Source organism: Tenrec ecaudatus, chromosome 4 (assembly GCF_050624435.1).
Source record: "Tenrec ecaudatus isolate mTenEca1 chromosome 4, mTenEca1.hap1, whole genome shotgun sequence".
Lineage (NCBI taxonomy): Eukaryota > Metazoa > Chordata > Mammalia > Afrosoricida > Tenrecidae > Tenrec > Tenrec ecaudatus.
Genome location: NC_134533.1, coordinates 57046368 through 57052367, shown reverse-complemented (window position 1 = coordinate 57052367; position 6000 = coordinate 57046368). Strand labels below are relative to the sequence as shown.

General features: G+C 40.4%; 1 pseudogene; it reads left to right on the top strand.

Annotated features, from left to right (window-relative positions):
* The first annotated feature begins 458 nt into the window (after positions 1-458).
* Positions 459-1475, top strand: LOC142446683 (pre-mRNA-splicing factor 18 pseudogene; annotated as a pseudogene).
* The last annotated feature ends 4525 nt before the right edge of the window (positions 1476-6000 follow it).

Here is a 6000-nt window from a genome sequence, read left to right as displayed (position 1 = left end):
AACACTAATGACAGAACCACTGATGAGCTGTGAGAGGACATTTTGCACTTATGAGGACAGAAGCAGGTCACTAAAGAGACAGAAAAGAAAGAAGACAAAGTGGGTGTCAGAAGAGACTCTAAACTTTCTCTTCATCATAGAGTAGCTAAGGCAAATGGAAGAAATGATGAAGTCAAAGAGCTAAACAGAAAATTTCTTTTTTTGTTGTTTGAGTTTAACTTGCTTGTCACTAAAGACTCCATGTCCATTTCAATTTTAATTTTTCTTCTCTTTTGCTTTATTTTAAAGCCACTCAGACCACTACTTAGAGTTGAGGGATAATGAATCTAGAAGGATTTGTTTATTTATTTGATTTTAAGAAGCATACAATATATAGTTACACAGCCCATCTTAAGAAGTAAAATCAGACCCTTGGTGAGCCTTGCCAGTTGCCAAGCATCAGCGGAGGGGAAACTAGGGCTGGGAGATGGACATTCTCAAGTCGGAAATCCTCCGGAAGCAGCAACTGGTGGAGGACAGGAACCTGTTGGCGGAAAAAAAAAAATATTTCAAGCGTAGTGAACTTGCAAAAAAAAGAAGAGGAAGCATATTTGGAAAGATGTGGCTACAAGATCCAGCCCAAAGAGGAGGATCCGAAACCCTAACTGCCTCAAGTCCAGTGTTACAGCTTAAACTGGCAGAGGAAAAATCACCCATGACACTTTCTAGGCAAGAGGTTATCAGGGATTGAGAGAAAGAGGAGAACCAATCAGATTATTTGGAGAAGCAGATGATGCTTTTCAGCGTTTACAAAAGATAGAGATCCTCTCACCAGAAGTGAACAAGGGACTGAGAAATTATCTGAAAGCAGCTTTGGATAAGATTGATCAGCAATACCTCAATGAAGTTGTGGGTGGTCAAGAAGCTGGGGAAGAAGACACACAGAATGATTTGAAGGTTCACGAAGAATACACCACTATTGGGGAGTTAGAGGCCTTGGGAGAATCTTTAGGCAAAGGTGACCATCATAAAGACATGGACATCCTTACCAAATTCCCCCAGTTTCTCCTTGGCGTGTGGGCTAGAGAACTGAATGGCAGAGAAGACTCCGTGAAACGCAGCGTGCAGGGCAAATTGAACAGACGGAGATGTATCTCCGACTGCTGTTCAGAAAGTTAAGGAAAAGGAATCTTCCTGCTGATATTAAGGAATCGATAACAGATATTATTACATTCATGCTGCAGAGAAAATATGTGAAGGCTAATGATGCATATCTGCAGATGGCCATTGGAAACGCCCCTTGGCCTATTGGCGTCACTATGGTTGGTATTCATGCCAGAACTGGTAGGGCAAAGATCTTCTCCAAGCACGTTGCACGTGTTTTAAATGATGAAACACAGTGGAAATATATTCAGGGATTGAAGTGGTTAATGACCATTTGCCAGAAGCACTCTTCTACAGACCCGTCCAAGTGTGTGGAGTACAATACACTGTGAGCCTGTGTGTGGCACAGACAGCCCACGACGGCATGGGACAGCCTGCGGACTTCTGGAATCACCGAAAGGAAGGGAGAAGCAGACAAGCGGACTTGTCAGGCTCTGCTTCCTACCTGATGCAGCCCCTGACCGGTGCCGGCTCTCTCTCACATCTGCCTGTGAACTGAGTTTTTGTGTCTCCCTTTTCATTTTTACCAGTCAAAAAATTAATTTCTGAAGACTGTTGCCCATGCTTCAAAATTGTATTACACTCAGAGGGAAATGTATTACACACAGACCTGGAAATGTGGTTAAATGATTTAAAAAACACATTTTTATAAACAAGTTTTTTATTATACTTTATTGTTTCTGTAAATATGATAATTTGCGCGTTGTACTTTATGTTATGTTTATAGAAAATGTTTTTATAGTTTCAATAAAGGGAATCATGTAATGAAACTTGACAATTAAAAAGAGAAGTAAAATCAACAACAATATCTTATTAAATTCTTGCTTTATGTACTTTGCCCCTCTATCATTTTTCCCTCCCATGCTGAACAATCCATCCCTGCCCTCTCTCTGTTTCTGCCCCCATCCCTGACTTCCTAATTGTCATCAAAGTCTTGTCTATTGGTGTGTAAATCACATTTATTCTTTGTTTTTCCTTGTAACATTATTGATATTAAATATTTATCTTTGTAGGATTGACTAAGCTCCTTCCTGACAGGATCGCTGAAGACAAAATAGGTGCATAAGCAAATGTGGTGATGGTGCCCGGCTATCAAAAGATATAGCATATGGGGTCTTAAAGGTTTGAAGATAAACAAGTGGCCATCTAGCTGAGAAGCAACAAAGCTCACATGGAAGAAGCACACCGGCCTATGTGATCACAAGGTTTTGATGGGATCAGGTATCAGGCATCAAAGACCCAGAACAGAAAAATCATATCAATGTGAACGAGAAGGAGGGCAGAGTGGAGACCCAAAGCTCATCTGTAGACAATTGGACACCCCCTCACAGATGGATCACAAGTAAGAGACGAGCCAGTTGGGGTGCAGTATAGCACTAATGAAACATACAACTTTCCTCTAGTTCTTTAATGCTTCCCCCCACCCCCATCATGACCCCAATTCTACCTTATAAATCCAGCTAGACCAGAGCATGTCCACTGGTACAAATCAGTGCTTGCAACACAGGGAATCCAAGACAGATTAACACCCCAGGACCAATAAATGTGAGTGGAGATGACAGGGGGTTGGGGGGAAGGTGGGGGGAGAAGGGAGGAACCGATCACTATGATAAACATATAACCCCCTCCCAGGGGAATGAACAACAGAAAGGTGGGTGAAGGGAGACAGCAGTCAGTATAAGACATGAAAAAAAATTTATAAATTATCAAGGGTTCATGAGGGAGGGAGGGGGTGGGGAATGAGCTGATGCTAGGGGCTCAAGTGGAAGTAAATTGTTCCGAAGGTGATGATGGCAACAAATGTACAAATGTGCTTGGCACAGTGGATGCATGTGTGGATTGTGATAAGAACTGTAAGAGCCCCCAATAAAATGATTATATTTTTTAAAAAGATAGATTGATCTTCTAAGTATCATGTTCTCTCATTTTGATCAATTCTGTGGTGCTAAGAGTTGTCATTTTTCTTACTGTCGCACAATATTTCATAGTAGGAACGTACCTGTGCTTGTTTTTCATTCCTCTATAATTGGGTTTTTGGGGGTTTCCTGGTTTCTGCTATTATGTTTTTAGAGTGTATAAAAGCAGAGATATTACTTTGAGGACTAAAATGTGCCTGACTCAAGCTCTGATTTTTCAATTGCTCCATATGCATGTGAACATTGGACATTGAATAAGGAAGACTGAGGGGACCAGTCCTGCTGCGACGTCGAAGACAGAGTCGAACGACGCCTGGTCCGGCTTCAAAGAAGCTGGAAGGTTTATGTCTATCACCCTAGTATGAAAATGTTTTAGTTTCAAGATGTACTAATTTTTAGCCAAGAATCATGATGTGATAGATGTAACTTGTTATGGTCTTGTGGCCTGAGAATTTCCCAATGTATGATCTCAGACCATAAGCTTTAAGCCAAGAAAAATAATATATAATTTGAAGCTTTGCATGAATAAAATGGGAACAGTCACTGCAACCTTTGAGTTGTGGGATTTCTGTCTCCCACACGTTGAAGCCTTACCCACCTAGCAGGGGACCTGGACCCGCTGCGGCTGGACTGCGGCAGAAGACTATAGAAAAATCAATGCATCTGAATAGTGTTGCTGGTGAAGACTTTTCAAAGCATGGACCGATAAAAGACCAAACCAATTTGTCTTGGAAGAAGTATCGCCAGAATGGAAACTTAGAGGCAAGGATGACAAGATTCCTTCTCATGGCCTTTGGGCATATTGTCAGGAAAGAGCATTCCCTGTAGAAGGCCACTGTGCTTGTAAAAGTGGAGGCAGCCAGAAAGAGGAAGGCCCTCAACAAGATGGGTTACACAGTGGCTGCAACAATGAGTCAAGGTTAGGAATCCTTGTGAGAATGGTGCAGGACCAGGCAGTGGTTCATTCATCATGCATAGGGTCACTATGAGTTGGAACCGACCTGAATGGCACCAAAGAACACAACAGGATGCTCTTGCTATGTTCGTACAGCTGTCTCTTGATTCATGTGTGAGTCCTGAATGAGACACCAGAATGCTCTGTGATTCCCAGTTTCTCAAGGCTAGCCACAGGAAGTTAGGGTCCACACAGTGGGATGCCCTAGCATAGTCCATGGGTTGGCAAACTTTTGAAACTAAAGAGCCAATCCTATCCCTCACAACAATTAAAAAATTACCTGTAAGCTATAAATATGAGTATATAATTTTTTACAAACAAATGATATCACCATTATCTGAAAATATCATTTAAATGAAATTATGAAAGTATTGTTTTCATTTCCTATTTTATTGCAGAACCGCATGCACATACCACAAGAGCTGCATATTGCTCACAAGTCACAGTTTGCTGAACTCTGGCATAAATGAGTAAAACACAAGCAAACATCTTTCTGGCATTCCTTGCTTTCAGGTAAGATCCATCTGGTATCAGCAATGAGATCGCTTGTCACGTGTTCCCTTCTGAATCCAGCCTGAACCTTTGGCAGCTGCCTGTCAGTGTACTGTTGCTACCGTTGTTGGATGATCCTCAGCAGCATTTTACTTGCATGTTAATGAAATTGTTCTAATACTTGAGCATTCTGTTGGGTCACCTTTCTTTGGAATGAGCACAAATATGGACATCTTCCCATCAGTTGGCCAAGTAGCTGTCTTCCAAGTTTCCTGGCATAGATGAGTAAGTGCTTCCGACGCTTCATCAGTTTACTGAAACATTTCAATTGATGTCCCACAAAATCTTGGAACCTTGTTTTTCGTTAATGCATCCAGTGCAGCTTGAATTTCTTCAGCACCATTGGTTCTTGCTCATAGTGAACCTCTTGAAATGGTTGAAAGTTACCTAAATCTTTTTGATATAATGATTCTGTGTATTCGTTCCATCTATATGTGTGTATGTGCGTGCACATGCATGTGTGCTTACAGAGAAAGTTTTGTTAAGGAGTTTAGTTGAATCAACTCTGACTCTTTGTAATCATATGTACAACAGGCAAAAATGTGTCCCCATCCAGTGTCATTTTCATGGGCATTAATAAATGTGAGCTGATTTTTGTGTTTATGAGTCCTCTGATTAGGATTTCCTTCATTTTCACTGTCTCTACCAAATATGGTGTCCTTTTCTAGCAATTAGTCCTTTATTGTGATAACATGTCTAAAGTACGCAAGTGGAAATCTTACTATTCTCACTTTTAAAATAATAGCTTTATTGACATAAATTCACACATACCCTTTCATAGTTCAATCATATTAAAAAGCATTGTATAATCATCACCACAATCTCTTCTAGAACATTTTTTCCTTCTTGTACTCATTATTAGCTCTGGATTTCTCTCCAACATCCCCTTGCAATAAGCCATTCATCCAGTTACTGTCTCTATGGATTTAATTATGCTGGATTTCATTTACTAAAACATATACCTCCCCAAAGCAAAAACTTTTTAAAGACCATCAACAATAACAAAAATAAATCAAACAAATAACCTCTATCAAGAAATAAAGAAGTATTAAAAACTATAACAAATTTAAAAGTGAGTCAATAGGGAGGTCAAATAATCAGGTATTACATTTTCACCTAGTAATCACATCTGTCATAATCAAGTTTACAATACTCTGATATCAGGGCTATTCACATTGTTTGACCTTGGTTAGAGGGCATTACCAAAGGCTTAATCTCTGTAGGGACCCTGTAAATGGATTTGGGGCCCTCACAGTCATCTATGGCCATCTACAAATCAGCGTTCACAATTTAAGCTCTGTTGCTATTGAGGGATATTGGTCTGTAGTTTTCCATATTTGTGGGTTCTTCACCTGATTTAGGGTAACAGAGTTATGCTGGCTTCATAGAGTGATATTGGGAGCGTGTTGTCCTTTTCCATATTCTGGAATAGTG